Source organism: Panthera uncia, chromosome D4 (assembly GCF_023721935.1).
Source record: "Panthera uncia isolate 11264 chromosome D4, Puncia_PCG_1.0, whole genome shotgun sequence".
Taxonomy (NCBI): Eukaryota; Metazoa; Chordata; class Mammalia; order Carnivora; family Felidae; genus Panthera; species Panthera uncia.
In genome coordinates this window covers 78867501-78884864 of record NC_064807.1, presented here as the reverse complement: position 1 = coordinate 78884864, position 17364 = coordinate 78867501, and the positions used below count along the sequence as shown (strand labels likewise).

The window sequence follows — 17364 nt, the reverse complement described above, 5'->3', positions numbered from 1 at the left end:
TCTAACCATCCTGACAAATGGCCCGTCCGTGCTTGCACGGCTGACATGTTGTTGAAATTCTGGGTCTTACTGATTCCTAAGGATTCCTTTGTGGCAAGACCCTACAGATCAGGACACACTGACCCCAGGCACCTTTGACGATTTCTACATAAATCAGGAGCCCGGGTCACAGAGAGACGAATATTTGCATATTTATATGCATTTCATTGCAAATCCTTCATTTCATGTCAAGGATTAGAGAAACAGCTATGGACTATTAGGGTATTTGTTGAGCACTTACTGTGTGCCAGGGAGAAGACTTACGAAATTGAATTAGCTCACAGGCCAGTGGGAGAAGTGAGAGAGATCCACACATACAGATCTATAAGGTGGAAAGTGCAAAGTGTTCTCTAAAGGTAAAGACAAATTGTCAAGGGAGAAAAATACAAGAAAAGATTATTTACTGATAATTAATGGATAGTTGAAAAAAAAAGGGGCACCTGGGTGGCTCCGTTGGTTGAGTGTCCAACTTCAGCTCAGAGCAAGATCTCATGGTTCGTGGGCTCAAGCCCTACGTCAGGCTCTGTGCAGACAGCTCAGAGACAGGGACCTGCTTTGGATTCTGTGTCTCTCTCTCTCTGTCCCTCCTCCACCCATGTTGTCTCTCTCTCTCTCTCAAAATAAATAAATAAATATTTTTAAAAAAACTGACAAGGAGAAAATGGCACTTGAACCGAGGAGAAGTAATCTTTGAAACATACAAATGGACGGAAGGACGTCCAAACAAAGTCACGGGGCCCTGTTGGAGGGAACTTAGGAGTTCAAATCAGCTGGAGAGGCAGGTGCATGAAGTGGGTTAATAGAGAGGAGGTGCTGCTGGGGAAGTGGATAAAGACCCAGAGGCCAGAAGGATGGCCTCGAATGGCAAGGGAAGAAAATCAAAGCTTGTTTTCAATCCAGAGTACACGAAGGCTTGAAGGGCATCTGTGAGCCCATTAACTACACGAGATTTTCTGTATGTGTGTTTTTTTTCCTGCAAAAAGAAGCCAGACATTTCATCATGTTTTGAAATAGTTGAGAACTCAACAGTCCTATTATCATCAGAGGCTATAGGGAGCTGAGGCAATTTATCCAAGGTTGGGGTGTTGGGGCTTCAAGATATATTGTGCCCTCTGTACCTCGAAGCGCCTCACATTTTGGACGACAGTCAGCAAACTAGAAAAATATGCGTGCATTTTCAAGTAAGAACAGACAGGAAATGACTAATGATAAGTGCATTATGTTATGGGCAAGAAATAAAACCAAACAACTCTCTTCCATTTGAAAGTGTTTAAGCATTAAGTCAGGAGTAACCAGTAAAAGCCTCTTTTGCGTGAAGTTTGTTGAGCAGGAACCATTTCCGAGACTTATGGGGAAGGTAGAATTTCCTGAGCTTAGTGAGAGTGTCATTTCAGAGACCATTAGACAGGAGCCGAGCCGCTCCGCCCGCAGGCAGGCCTGCTGTCCCTCTCGCCCCCGCTAGGACCAGATGGGACACTAGACAAGCATATGGCCAGTCACCATTGTGGAGAAATGGCAGTGCGGAGTTCTGCGTGGGCCCTTCCAGAGTTACTCCAGGTAGTGATGGGGGTAGCAAATGTATTTGGAAATTTCCTTAAGCCTTGCTTCAGGGAGCCTTAAATGTTCACGGGCTTTTAAAAATGAGGAGCTGCTAGCTTTTTGGAAGGAGGCAGTGTGGCCTGGGTTCAGGAGACCAAGGTCTTGGTACCAGTTCTACTGGGCCCTCAGATAAGTCACTCCACTTTCCGGCACCCAGCTTCCTCAGCGGAAACAAGAAGAAGAAGAAAAACAAGGGAATAATTGTAGCTGCTCTGCCTCTTTCACGAGGTCCTGTTTTCTGGCGTGCTTACCGCGCATGCACAGTGCTGTCTACATCTATCCCACTTTGTGCTCACGGCAGCCATATGCACTGGGTACTAGTCCCATTTCTACTTTCCAGATGAGGACACTGAGACTTGGAGAGGTTGAGTGCTGTGCCCCAGACCACACCGCTGATAAGCAGCAGCCTGAGATCTAGAGTCAGGCCTGTCTAGCTCTTGCCTTGAGAAAGAATGGATGTGAAGCTATTTAGCGCACCAAAGAGATGTGTGCCCGCAAGGTATTCTCATCACCTGAGTGAGTTCATGCCTTTACCGTAAACTTTGGGCGGGGGTTCATCTTTTTATCTCCAAGGACTGAACATGAGTAGGCACTTATGGCGTGATCGGTTATCTCCCGTGAGGAAGCTCTGTGGCCAGCTAGGTGGTTACTTCATTTTCAATAATGCTCAAAGCCAGAATGAATAAAACGTGAGCCAGTGTGCGGAGAACCCCCGCTTACAGCAGGATCTACACATGGCACGAGAGAGAACAGTGACAGACAGAAAATCGCTGGCGTGTCCTTGTGCATCCCAGACTGCGAACCTGTGGAGAGTTCAGAAGAAGGCAGGGCAAGCCAAGCATGAGGTCGAACCACATGAAATGGTGGACATTAGACCTTTTTGCTTTGGATCTACAAGAATGGCAGTTTCCAATGATCCAGCTAACAGCTGGCCTCGAGTGGTCAAGGCAGCCTTCTTGAAGGAGGAGGGTCTTCTGTTTGCTTAGGTTTGGTTTGGTGAGAAAACAGAAACACGTTTTGGGGAGGAAGGATGGACGTAGGGGGGGTGAGGCAGGGCTGGGGAGGTGAGGCAGGGTTGGGGAGGTGCCTGGCTGGCCAGAACCACCAGTCATGCTTCCAAAAGGGCCCTCTGTTTGGGATGGAGAGGACAGAGGCTTCTTCTCCGCGACACCCTTCTTATTAATTTTTTTTCCTCAGTATAAAAGTAGTATGTGCTTATTGTTGAAAAATTGGAAAATACTAAAAACTGTATACATGAGATAAAAAGCTCCCTCAAATTCAGCCACCCAGAGTTAACCTTTATTAACTTTTTAGTTCATAAAAATCATATAATTTCCTCTGTCTACATCGTTTTATAGTTGAGGCCATATGATCTATATAATTTTTGTGTGTTTTTATTTTTCTCCATTTGATGTGACAGTAATTTCCCCTTCTTGTTAGCCAATTCTATAAACATCATTTGCATTAATGGCTGGGCCAGAGTCTGCCTCCGTATTGGTGAATGCTCAGTTTATTTCCAGAATCTCATGCTTAAAGCGCTGTGTGCAATTTGAGATGTTGTCTTAAGATCGAGGGGGCCCCTGAGGAAGCAGGAATGGAGACCCACTCATGTTTTGAATGCACAGGTAGGAGAGAGCACAGTGGGTAAGAGTGGGCGCCCCTGAGTCAGATGCTTTGGGGTGAATCCTGACAGCTGAAAACCGCACAGAACTTCCTCCCCTTTCCGCACTTTGGTTTCTTCATCCATAAAAGGGAGTTTGCAATAGGATGTTTCTAAAGCTGCAAAGCAATGAGGACTTCTTAATTTGGGGGGAGAGAAAAATGTTACTTATTCCTAAGAGACTCTTTGTCGCGGTAAATGTCCAATCCGAATGTATTTAAATTAAGCCAAACAATATATGTAACCTGGGGGCTCTCTTTTTTTAAGGGGGAAAAAAAAGTGTGAAGGAAGAGCTGGCAAAGTAGGTGGGAAGGGAGCTCCAGCAGTGACAGGTTAATCTCTGGCTGTTAGGATGGATTTGATTTCCCTCTAATTATCTGCTAGATTAGAAGAAATGAAAGATCAAAATTAAAGCCAGGTTTAGTCATCACTTGAAAGCCCTTGGTTATCACACCAAACGGTGGGCAATATCCTCCAGCTGCTTTCTTTCCTTTTTACTCAATTTCCATTCTTCCTCCACTTTAAACAGCGTAAGATCCCCTTGCAACCCTCATCACAGAGGCTAATGTGAGGGGGGATGGGAGGAGCAGCTCAGAACTTGAACCACTCGGTTCGCTGGGACCCGCCCCCACCCTCATCCTCCGCCAGGGGCGCTCGCGTCAAGAGTGAGGATCAGCCGTGGAGCTGGCTGTTAGGCTGCGTGAGCGCTTCGCTGGGAGGATGTCTTCATTTGCCTGGAGAGGACCGCTTTCTTCCTCCAGATTGTCCACGCCTCTGCAGCACCAGAGGCCGGCCCAGAGGAGCCGCCAGCGCATGCGCGAGTGCATGCGTGCGTGCATGAATGAATGAGTGTCGAGGGATGGTGACATGTGGTCATGTGCTAAAGGCTGGGTCAGGGGTGGCCCTGAGCCTGAGCCCCAGCAGCAAGGTGAGCAGGAGGGAGGCGGTGAGAGGGGCCTGGGCAGAGAAAACAAGATATCCATGAGGACCGCAAGGCAGGAGAGCATGGGGCTCGCTGAGCACAGAAAGACGTCCAGAACTCCAGCTGTGTGGCGCATACAAGCTCCAGGCTGGGGACAGTCTAACCGCCCACCAGCAGAAGCATGGGCCAGTCACGGACATTCACTCACTGGATTACTAGATGCCAATGGAAATGTGTGAACTACGGCTCTGTGCATCCATACTGATATTGAGCAAAAGAAGGAACTTACAAGAGTATCTACAGTATAGTTCCGATGAAATAAAACTCAAAACAGGCGAAACTAAACTTTATTTTATAGAGCTGTAACCCTAAGTGGCCCAAATAGGAAGGAAAGCAAGGGCAAGGGATGGGAGAGTTTCAGATAGCTGCTTCTGGGCAGCGAGGGGGAGAGCGAGGTGTGACCTGAGAGGGGCACAGGTGGGGGATGGAGCCCCTGGCTGTGCTCTAGTTCTCAATCCTGGTGGTGGCCGCATCAGTATGGAATTATTCTTTAAGCGCACGCCCCTGTTTTATACACCATCCTGTATGTGTGATATAGCACAATTTTACAGGTAAAATAAAGAAGTCCAGCATGACAGGATTATAGCAAGTAAGCAGGGTGGGTGTCAGGAGACAGGGCCAGATGCTGCAGGATCTAATGGGTCAGGCCAAGCATTTTGTTTTTGTCCTAACAGCGATTTTTTAAAAGCAGCAGGGTGGCATGACGAGATTGGTGTCTTAAGGAGGTCACTTTGGCTGCAGCAGGAAAACCAACTGGAGTGAGGTGACGGTGGACACAAGGCAGCTGAGAGTCTTGAGCTCGTGGTTTGAGAGGGGGAATTACCGGTGTTTGGAACGTTCTCCTGCGTGCACACAGCCGCCAGCCCCGGCTCCAGACAGCTTGCGTTTCTGCACACCAGGGCCTCTCCGAGGGATAGCGACTGGAAAGCGTCCTCGGAGGCCTGACTGGGAAGTGGGATTGGACATTGGACATCCCTCCACTCAGAGGAAAGGGTGGAGGAGAATGAAAGACCCCCCCCCGGGGACGGCATTACCGTCGGTAGCTTGTTTCGTGGGAGAGGGATCAACTCTCTGCAGGCCCCGAAGGGCAGGACAAGGAAACATGGAGATTTGCAGAGAGATTTATTTCGGCTCAAGGAAAGAAACACACGCACAAAAACAAAACGCAACCTTACCTTGCCTGAAATGATAAAAGTTGACTCCAAGGAGTAGTGAGTTCCATGTGAGTTCCAAGACTAACTGGCCACGTGCAGGGAAGACTAACCGGCCCTGGGATCAAACAGACACGGGTTCAGTTCCAGGTCTTGTGATCTTGGGCAAGTCACCTGATCTCAGAGTCTGGGTCTCCCCCCCTGCACAGTGGGACGATGGATGTCTGCAAGGATCAAATAGGGACCAAAGCAGATCTCTGGGTACACTCGTTCCACAAGCATCTCTTGAGTTCCTACTGAGTGTGTGACATCTGTTACGTGCTTCAGCTGTCACCGGTTTGCACACGGGCCTGCCCTTGACATTAGTGGGCCCTGAGAGCGAGTGCACATTAAGGTCTGAGCCCCCTACTGTTTCCTTTTCTTCCCACTCCTGCCTCCATCCACCACTGCAAGGAGTGGGGAGATTCTCCTGTTCCCACACCTAAGTTCTGTCCACACCAACCCCCCACCCCGAGCTCGGTCAACTTGGCCATCCCTCAGATCTGGGGGAGCACACCAGAAGCACCATTTTCCCTTGAAAGGATGGACTCAGCCATAATAGGAGGGGACCCCAGGGTGCTGGGTACCAGAAAGTGTGGGGCACAGACCCCATGTGGGTATGTCTGCTTGGCCTAGGGGACTCCTTGCCCCACAGGAAGGGGGGATGCCAGAGCTGGGCTAAAGCAGGACCCTCTCAAGTGGAGAGCCTGGGGCAGGGGCCGCTTGCCAGGTCTAAGTGCAGTATCTTCTTCAAGATTCCTAAGTGGTGCGGCTTAGTTATCTTGGGTATGCTCAGCCGTGAGCTCTTCCAGGGCCTCTGTGGCCTGCAGAGAGGAAGGAGCAAAGCCAGGAAACTGGGGGGAGAGGCCCAGGACCTGGGGAGGGGTGGGACAGGGCCAGCAGCCCAGATTATAATCGGGGTCAGGTTTTCCAAGGTAGCGGAGGGAATCTATGAGCAGGATGTTGCATAGGAGTCCCCGGGCAGTGGCAGAAAAAGCCTCCTGATTCCAGACTATCTAGCTCACCTGAGGAAGAACTGAGAGCACAGGTGCCTTCCCTGAGAGTGAGGCGGGGGCTGGAGTTGGGGAGAGAGTGGCCAGGACCAGGCCTCGGCCACGCAGCCTGGAGTTTGAGCTAGAAATGCAGCCCTACTAAAATGGCCAGCGTGGCCGCCGGAAAGGCACAGCTGGGCCTTAGACTCTGAGTCTGAGTCAGCAAGCCTACCCCGGACCCCCTTCCACCGGTGCTTTCCAGTCTGTTCATGCGCGCCCTGCGGAGGCCAGCACAGGCTGTAGGGCTGGGTGGAGGCAGAGTCTTCAAATGCAGTTCTAAGGGCTTCTGCAACTGAGCAGGGGCGGAGGAGCCAGGAGGCGGCACAGGCTGTGGATGGGTGGGTGCCACGCTAGCAGCCTGTCAGAATCACCTGGGGTGGGGGGTTGGTAAAGCCCAGATGGCCGAGTCCCACCCCCAGAGTTCTGGTTCTTCTAAGTTTCTTACAGTCACAGGTGATGCTGGTCAAGGCCCAACACAACACTTTGAGAACCACTTGCCTGCCAGCCCTGGGCCTTGTGTCCATCCCAGACCACCTGAGGCTGCTGGACCAGAGCCCCTCGGGCCCCGTGCTCTCAGTTGGGTAGTCAGTAGGTCTCATCCTTAAGCAAAAGAGACAGACGATGCCCCTGGGGAAGGAGGCCATTGGAGACGCTTTGCCAATAACACCACTAGCGGGTGTCCTGTAGGCCCACAGCGCTGAAAAGGCAAAGCAGGGCCACTTCCTCAATTCACGTTTTCATTCATGTTTCCTTTCCCTGCCTTTCTGTGCAGGCTTCTTAAGACAGATCAATATTAAATCATTGTAAAATCCAACTTTTAAGGTGCAATCAAACCCTTTTAAAACCGTTCTTCCAACGAGGGAAAATGTTGCGGATTTTTTTCCCCCTCTTCCTTCTCTTCCAGCTGGTTTGCAGGCAGAGGCCTAGATGCATTCTTAATCTGAGCCTTCCTCTACAGCAGAACAAGTGGTGGGGAAAATTTTTTCTCCAGGCAGCAGCAACATTTCTGTCTCGTTTGTCTGGTTTTGCGCCGTAACATGACAGCTTCTGGGGCCACTGACTCGAACTTAGGTCCTTCTAGGAATGCGTCGTTCACGATCAGTGCATATATCAGGCTGTAGATTTTAGCCATTTCATTATTGAAAATGGGAATGAATGCTTCCTTGCCTCATGAATATTTTAAAAAGCAACAATAGACAAGTTGTACTTCACTCCCAGATTTCACCGTAGTTCTGAACCACTTCTGATTTTCAGCATGATCTGAAGCTTGGGAGCGAGGCCGTGAGCTCTGTTTTTCTTCAGGGGATTTGGTGACAGAGTTGTTTTGTTCCAAACCATGGAGGAGTCTAAGACATAGAGATCAGGTCATCTTAGCACCATTTAGTTTGTCCTTGGATCTGAAAATGTCCTTGCTGGAAAGGGAATTGTAGAGCAATATTTTTTTTTCTGAAGGGAGATGTCATGTTGTACAGTGGAAAAAACAAAGGGGCCTGGAATCCAGTGGGCCTAGATTTGAATGTTGACTTTTTTCTTGTTCACTCTGAAATGTGGGGCATTTACTTGACTTCTCAAAGTCTCAGGTTTTTTTCATTTGTAAAGTGTGAAGAATATAATAACTGCTTAACAGAATTACTATGATCATTAAGTGAATTAAAATACATAAGTCTGTTGCATAATGACTGGACACGTATTAAGAAGTGGTAGTTATTTGACAATTATCCTTATTGTTATTATGCAAAGTGCCTGTCACAGCACCGAGCACATAGTTCAATAAATGGTAATTATTATTACCATTATTGTCATTATAATGCATACAGATGGACATATATCAAAACCAGTGTGTTCCCCCGTGCAAATTATGTGTGTTTTATTTTGTAAGATATGCAAGCCAACAGGAATTTACATAAGGAAATGGACATTTTAATGAAGTTTAACAAGATTAAAGTAAATCAACGGTGCTCATATAAATAGTTTAATTAAGGTAATCCCTGATGCAAAACATTTGTTCAATTTGTGCCTTAAAATGAAAATAGGTTCCACGGATTTCAGGAACTTCACCTCTTCGCTGCGCATGGATATGGAGACCTTAAATAAGAACAGTCTTCCATGGAAAGGCAGCTCTGACCACGGGAGATGAGGTGGGCGGGGCGTCAGGATCCAGAGCCTCACCCTGAGCTTGACTCTGGGGCTCCCCGCACTTCTCTGGGCCGTGGTTTGATCATCTCCAGCATCTGCTATCGCCTGAAAAAAATGCTGTGATTTTCTAAGTGCTTGCGATTTATTGCCCTTAAAAAAGAGAGATATAAAACATAAAAAGGAAGAGTTTATCCTTTAAAAACGCTTAGACTCTGCAATTTTTGCCAGTCACTTTTAAACCACCAGGTATTAGATGCCAGATATTTGAGAGCGGCTTAATTGGGAGTTGTGTTTATTATCTGGAGCGAATGCGCTTGCTCTGTGCCTTTTACTGTCTCTTGCCATCCAGCTTCTTGCTTCCGCACAGGATGATTTGCTTCTCCACTGCATTCAGAAGAAACACTTTAGTCCTGGTTACCAGCGTTAATTAGTTTGGAGAAACAGGATGGTGTTTCTAAAAATAGCTCTGATACAGAAGGCCATCATTTGGTGCTCTTATAATCTGGCTGCTTCATCAGAGGGCCATTAGGAGGCTTTACATTTTATTCTTGGTCCGAGTTCATTGCTAGCATCTTTGAAGTTGGTGAACCAGTGGTCATGATCGCTGCAATGGTGCTCATCCCTGTGCTTAGCTACTGGAGATGTGGACAGTGCCTCCCATGGTTTGGGTCTTAGCAGTAGAATGACTACTACTCCTCCCTACCAGAGGGAAATCTCTCCTCTGGTCCTGTGATAGCATAATAGTGTGAATGCATGATATCAGTGAGGTGGACAGACGAGCATTGCTGTGGGCAGCGCAATATAAGAAAGGGAAAGAATGCTGGTATAGGAGCCCTGGGCCCTTGTCTGGACTCTGCCACACCCTATAGGGCCAGGCCTGTGCTGGGGCCTGCGGATGGGAAGAGAATTCTGTGCGGCTCCCCCCGCCCCGCTCCATCATCTGGACTTTCTTACCTCTTCACTGAGCGGCTTGGGCTTGATTGCGGAGGACCCTTTCTGTTCGACCATTCTGGTGGCTCAGTTACTGAAAATAGTGGTAGTAAGTCTCAGACTTGTTATACAGGTGGGCATTTTGGTAGAACTCTGGCAACAGATGTCTGGATGAGTTCCAAATGATAGATGGTCCCAAAATGGGTGTTTAGCTTCCGAGCTTGGTTTACCCCACATAAAATTCGTTGTTGGCTTTCCATAAACTGGTTCTTGGCTCCTTCTTGGTAGTTGAGAAATGCTTTGGTTAATTTTCTATTCTGGGCTCTTAGTGGCATTCAGATTGCTTTATGTATTATGTCAGATTAAGATCTCAGAGTTGGTAGGGGCCTGGCATCTCCTTGATTTATGATGTAGTCATTTGAAGTTGTGTTTTCTCTTTTAGTTTTACATTTGAGTTATTGTGGGTGATATCACCCCATTCTCCCATTTTTTTTTTCCTCCTCCTTAAACTCTGTGTCCTAATCTGAATTAAATGGATGGCATTCATATAGCAAAGTAATATTTGGGGCAATCTATCACATATGTGCTGACATTTAAGCTACCTCTTCCTTAGGAAAGAGCTCTGCTCCTTTCCAAGCTTTATTTGTGAAAGGTTTGGATCTTTGAAGAAGGCCCAATCCACAGCCCTCTTTTCTTCTGCCTGAGTTCTGAAGTGATTGAGAATCAGACAAAGGAATAAAGGGGATCAGGGCCAAAATATCACTGTCATTATGGAAAAGGTGATGTTGGAGAACGTGTCTTGTGTCCAGGGGCAAATGAGCCTCTGACGCTGAGTCCAGAGTGAGGGTCCCGTGGGCAGCGGCCCCCCACCCACACAGGGAGGACGGCGGGAACCAGAGCCGGCCCTGGTGGCAGAATCTGTGCCCCTGAGAGGGCAGGAGGAAGGGCTGAGTGACATCCCCCCAGCTTCTCTCTCCAAACTCACTAATCAGAAAAGGACTTTAGTTTCCTCAGGGGTATAGAGTGAGAGTGGGGCAGAGAAAGGCCAGAGATGTTCTGCTGAGTCCCTCCTGTCATGTGGAAGGAAACATCCAAGATAGCGAAACAGTGTCTCCCGTCCCCCCCAAAAACCCAACCATACTCACCTCACAGGAAGCAGAGTAGCTGGGGTTAAAAGCTGATAGACCCTGTTCAAGCTCTAGTCTCCACCCACAGGCTGTGGGATCAGAGATGAACTCCTTCACCTCACTCAACCTCTCCTGTAAACCAGCAGAGAGAGTCGGTCATTCTGAAAGGCGAGCGAGATAATTTGTTAGAATGCCAGGCACATAGTAAGTGCTCGATAAATAATAGAAAGTCAAAAGAGATAGCGTGCAGAAATGTCCTTTGTAAATGATACAATTTTATAGAAATATAAAGAAGTATTATTTGCAGTGGTGGTATTAATAAAGTATTGAATCCTCTGGCTACACAGTGGTGTTAGTTATTTAAATAGGCTGGGGGTACCTGGTGGCTTGTTCTGGATACATCTCTTCTCTATCAGCTTTTACAAAGAAGATCCGGGAGCCAGAAGGAAAGAAGAAATTAAATTAACAAGAGACTTTCTTGTATCAGAATGACCAGGCCTCTGTTTCTGTAGATTCTCCTGGAAGCTGTCATGTGGTTGGGTAGCAGCCATTAGGAAGTCTTCACTCCATTTAATTTATGCCGCAAAATGATTAGTGGGACTTTGACGCAGGCCGGAATGCGGCCGTCAGGCTCGGACAGCTCCACTGGCCAGAGGCAGACCTTGAAGTGCGCTCCAGACAAAACGGGGAAACTGTGGCTTCACTCGGCCTCCTCTTGGCCCCTCCCGTCACCGTCAACAACCTCACATTTACTGAGTGCGACCGCGGCCAGCTACTTTCTTGTGTTTGCTCTAACCCCATGAGGTTTTACTATCCGCCTTTTACCGTTACGTTTGCCCACCGATTCAGGCGGGCCCACTCATTTGAGAAGAGACAGCGACGTCTCACAGTGTGGAAGGAGGCTCCGGGAGGCCCTTGCAGCTTCCACGTTGGCGACGTTTGGTGGGAACCGGCAGAGCCCCCCCTTCCCTTGGCAACTGTCATTGCCACTATCTAGCCACAGCTGCGTTGTTTTGTTTTGCTTTGGGGTTTTTTGTTGGTTTGTTTTGCTTTGCTTTGTTTTGCTTTTTTTAAGTGACATTTGCTTTTCTTCTTGACCAGGGAGGATTTGAGCACTGCGGTGGGGAGCGGGGCTCTCCGGAAGGTCCGTGCTGCACACGCTGTCCTTAGGCCAGACTCTCTTTCCTCTGTTCTGCTGGAGAAACCGTATTCTCAGCACCAGGTCTTGAGGGTTCGCAGAGTTGGAGTTTCATTCCATTCCAAACAAATTTATAAACCCCTCCTTTTCCAGGCCCAGGGGTGGAAATTAAATAGTCGCACCCATCTTGGATGCTTGAAGTAGTAAATGGAAAGTCCCTACAACAGTACCTGGTACACGGTGAGCACACAGCAAGAGTAGCTGTAGGGTGATTATTGGTCATGGCCCTGGGGAGCGCCCAGCAGGCCGGGAATGACACTCAAACAGATGATTCCAGTACCTTTGTGTGAGTGCAGTGGTACTGGCTGCCTAGATGGTGAACACAGAGAGGAGGCTGGGGCAGGGCTGGTAGCTCTGTCAGGTGGCAGCATTGAAGACTCGGGCCATGTAACCTGGGGCGGAGAAGGTTTGGGATGACTGGTACCTATTCTCACATGTAGGAAGGTCCTCCCGGGAAGAGCACGTTTATTCAGTACTGTTCCACCAGGAAGAGCTAAGACTAATGGACAAAATGTACCAGCAGGCAGATTTTCTTGATAAATAGGAGCAAAAGTTTCCTAATAATCAGGGTTTCCTGAAGTGGAACAGGGCTGCCTGGGAACCCTGCTCTCTGTCACCAAAGGGCACATGCAGAGGGAAGGCAAGAGGTAGAGGAGGGAGAGGCCAGGCTTCGGTTCCAGAGAGTCGCACTTGAACCAAACCTGCGCACCTGCTGTGTGATCCCGGCTGGGATCTGACTCTGGGATCCCACCTAGACCATCTGACTCTGCTTGCTTTGCGAGGATCCCGTGGCAAGTGCGAAAGCCCTTTATGAGCTGGGAGCACCATGCAAAGTGGTCATCGCTGTAATTCCTGCTAAACATGTCTCGATTATGTTCCATTAGTAAATGTTTGTGGATTGGGTTAGTTCATGAACCAATGATTTTCCCCCAAAGCATGGCCCTGAAGCTTGAATTTGGGTCTTATCCACAGAGCCTAGTACTTATAGTAGACTCTGACTTAAAATGTATTGCTTAAAGGAATGAGGAAGGGATTAAATATGTTAATTACTGCTACTTAACATGGTAGTCCTTGGGCTAAGCACTTCGCATACATCTCCTTTAATCCTAAACACAATCTCACGAGATGGCCCCAGAAGACAGAGTATCTGACTCAGGATTATAACACGAAGCCAGCATGGATGGGAGGCTGGCCCAGCTGGCCTGTGGGTCATTCTCACCTTTAAGATTCCGCATTTCTAGGGCAGCTACACCCTTGGTGAGAAACGTTTGGGTCTCTGACTGGGGGAGACATATTCCCCTTTGGGCCCACCTTTCCCTAGGGAGCCAGGCTCTCAGCTTGCATCGGGTTGTGTTCCTGCTCCTTGTAGCTTTGTGTCTGTACTAACTTCGTGCGCTAACGTTCGGAGCCGTGGAGACTCCGAACGCGGTGCTTTGCTCACCCCTGAGGAGTCCTGCGATGCTACCCATCCAGGAACGGTCTAACTGCCCCCAAAGGATTACCGCAGCCTGCCGCTTGGCAGCTAGAGTTCAGGGCTGTGGATTCTGTGATCCTGAGCATTACTGGGCGTCGGCCTCTTCCTAACTCTGTGACTTTGGGCAAGATGCTCTTCAAGGCTCAGTTTCTGTATTGGTAAACTGAGACAAAACCGACCTCTTACATTATCATGAGGATCGATGTCAAATGCCTGTCTAGTCCATTGATTGGCAATGGAAGGGCTCAGAAAGTGGCACGGAATGGCCATCACCAAGTGACTTTTAGGGTTCTCAGACATGGTAGATACTACTGGATGGATGGGTGTTACTGTATGTAATTGCTGTAAGTTGCCTAATTACAAGAACATACATAAAACCATTTTCTCCATCTCTGTACTATTGAGGTGCACAGACGTGGTGCAAATATTGAATAAATGAAGACAAAAGTTGCAATCAGTGACAATTTCCTTCCGGCCACAAGTATCTCCATTTCTCAGTACAGAGAGCCGCCCAGGATCGTGGGTCTGGGTTCTGTTCTGCCACTGCCGTATTCCAGCTGAGCTAAGGACGGGACAGCCGCTAGAGAAGACTCCACTGTCTCGTCTGTAAAATGGGGGCAACTGTGGCCACTTCATAGGGTCATCAAAAGAACTAAATGAGATGCTATACCTCAGGGCCCGGGATTGGGCTTGACTGTGATAGTCGTTCAATAGACACCAGTTCTCGTACCAAATATGAAAAGGACTAGTTCAGTGTCGGGTTGTAAAAGGAGGCACTCAGTAAACAGGACTTTCCTTTATTCCTTTTCAATTCACAATCTCCTTCAATCCTGTGAAAGCACTGTGCCAGTATAACTAGGCTTTTATAGCTCTCGCGCCAGCTGATGGGGGAACCACGCTGTGAGGGAAAAGATGCCGGGTTCTTTGTTCAGTGGGGACTGCTTGCAGCTGAGCTCCGCGGTGGTGCCGGGAGATCACGGGGGCGAGTAGCTTCTGTGAGTCCCTCCTGTTCTTCTTTACCGGGAGGCTCCGATCCAACGTCCCAGTACTGGAGCTGAACACATCTAGCAGCTAAGGCGGAGACGAGGCTGGCAGGCGTTTGAGCGAGCGTTTTCTGTTATGCCCCCGGCGGCGGAGGCAGGGAGCAGGCACCTGGAGACACCTGTTCCTCACCTAGAACTTCCCTTTCCGCCGCCACTAAGTGACTCTGAGTCAGCCGCCTCCAGCAAAATAGCACGCAAAATGCACCGGTGCCCAGGCAGCATCTTAATAAAAATGACACATCTCTGTTTTCCGCGCACTTGAGGTTTATCGCTTCAAAGTCAAAAACTCATTTTTAACCGTTTGGGGGGTTGAAATCTTTCTAAAATGCAGTACACACACCTGCTTCCTGAAGTCGAAGGAACAGGAATTGGACCTCTTTTCTCCCTTCCTGGGGCCTTGGAGTTAAGAGGCGTGCCGATGAACTGGCTCCCTGAAACCAAAGCAGACAAGCAAACAAAAAAACTTTGTCCGTGGTGTAGATGTTCCTCCTGTGAGTGATTTCAAGCTCTCTGTGGTTCTTCACAACCAGCAGGAGAGATTTGTGAATATTTACGGGCAGCTTGAGCCCCCATTGGAGACAGGAGCCAGGAACGGAGCAGGGTGGAGAGGGCTGGGGTTGTCAGACCTGGGCAGACCTGGCTTTATTCTTCTTTTTTCCCACGTGAGAGCTGGGCTGCCTGGGACAGGATACGTAACCTGAGTTTCTTTACAAAAACGAAGATAACAACGTACACCAAGAGTGGTGGTGATGTGGGATAGCTCAGGGGTCCCAAAGTCAAGCACTGTAGGGGCCAACCAGGTGACATAATGTTTGCAACGGGCAGGGGTGCCTGGGTGTCTCAGTCGGTTAAGTGTCTGACTTGGCCCAGGTCTTGATCTCATGGTTCGTGAGTTCGGGCCCCACGTCGGGCTCTGTGCTGACAGTGCGGAGCCTGGAGCCTGCTTCGGATTCTGTGTCTCCCTCTCTCTCTGCCCCTCCCCCGCTCACTCTCTGTCTCTCTCTCTCGAGAATGAATAAACATTAAAAAAAGATGATTGCAACAGGCTGGACAGGCACCCTGACAAATACCTGAAACAGAGGTCCTCAAGCTTGGCCAGAGAATTTCACCCAAGCCTGGGCTCTACCTCAGACCAGTCAAACCAGAATTTTCTCAGAGAGCCAGTAAGTGAAGTGTTTTTGTGATTTCCAGAAATTCCACAGGAAGGTCAATTGCTACGGCAGGGCTCAGGACTTGTTCATGGTGGTTAATTGTGGACTACTTTCTTTAAAGCACTTAGACATTGACCTGTAAAATAATCTTTCTTGGGGCACCTGGGTGGCTCAGTGGGTTAAGCAACCGACTAAAGCTCAGGTCATGATCTCACGGTTCGTGGGTTCGAGCCCCATGTTGGGCTCTGTGCTGACAGCGTGGAGCCTGCTTAGACCCTCTGTCTCCCTCTCTCTCTCTGTCCCTCCCCTGCTGGTGTATGCTCTCTCTCTCTCTCTCAAAACTAAATAAACATTTAAAAAAATAAGATAAAATAATCTTTCTCTCCAATATTGTCCCGAGTGGCAATAGTAAACTTTGGGTGAGTTTGGGAAATTGTTAGTAGTTTGGTCCAGATGGATGTAGGAAGCAGAGGGGATGAGGTACAAGGGTTGGCAGCGGTCTGGTTTAAAAGGGCCTTGAATGCCAGGCCAAGGAGTCTTAGCCTTCTCGTGCAGGCAGAGGGGAGGACCCCGTGGGCACTTTAGGGGAGGAATAGCACCAGCGTGCTCTGTAGTTGGCAAGAGAATTGTTCCTGGTTGGCCCATTGAATAGATCGGATCAAGGCATTCATCTTTCAGAGCAATCCCTGCCCCAGCTCTGGGTTCCCACCCTTTGCATTTGCATAATTTCCCTTTAGTTATTGCTTTCACTATGTTCACAGCCCAGACTGGCAGGAATGGTCTGATGCAGGCAGGGTAGGATTAAACTAATGGGACCCCAGAGGACCTCCTCTGGTCATATTATTAACCTGAGTATTTTTCAGAGATTTGATTAAAAGAGATCATCTGGGGTGTGTTTTCTGCTATATTTTCTGGAGAGGACACAGCCATCGACTGTCCTTGCCCCCTGACTGCCCTCCCTGTGTGCATTTTAAAAAGCAGGTGTCACTCAGAGCTTAGGGGGCACCAATTTCTAATTAGTTGCTTGTTAAACCACAGGCCTTCAGATTGTGCTGCTAAAATTACTAGTTTATTCAATGAAGACACCCTGATAGTAATTTTCTTTCACCCTGAAAACAAGCATATTCAGTTCTTTGCTGATACCACGTTTTTCTGAGATGGTTGTTGTTACTGTTACTATTAATTACTATTTACGGCACCTGAGGCCAGTGCTGGGTGCTTTGCAAATATTGTTGTCTTGTTGAATTCTTACTGGATCTTTGCAAATACTGGCTTTTCAGAAGAAGAAATCTGGTCTGAGAGAACTGAGTCACTCCCCAAGGTCACGTAGCTGGTATGGGTCAAGCTCAGCCTTGGGCTGGACCCATGTTCCTATTCTTGGCTACAAACGTCTTCTCTATGCTGTGCTCATTGCTATCTCCTTGCCTGTGTTTAATTGGCCATGTGTTATGATAATAGGAAGCGGTATTTTGGTTAAATAGCATCTGGAAAATAATAAAAGTAATGTTTAAATATAGCTTAGAATATATAGTAGAGACATAGATTAAACACCACTAATACTTCCCCTGGACTATTATCATTCCATGGAGTTCACTTAAAGGAACAAATGCAGTATTTCCCCCACTATAGCAGCGACGCTCCAAATTCTGAGATTCCCCCAAGGGCAAGCGTTTAGTTCTTCGGTGATTATTCATGGCGTAACCAGCCTTCCTAGGCCATATCTATCATTTCGTTAATTTGGTCCTAGTCTGTTCCTCTTCCCAGGAAAATGGTGGCTGTACAG

At 48.3% G+C, this 17364-nt stretch overlaps 1 protein-coding gene across 1 annotated transcript in view; it reads left to right on the top strand.

The window, feature by feature from the left end:
* Positions 1-17364, top strand: part of TTLL11 (tubulin tyrosine ligase like 11) — a 236875-nt gene that overhangs the window by 117911 nt on the left and 101600 nt on the right.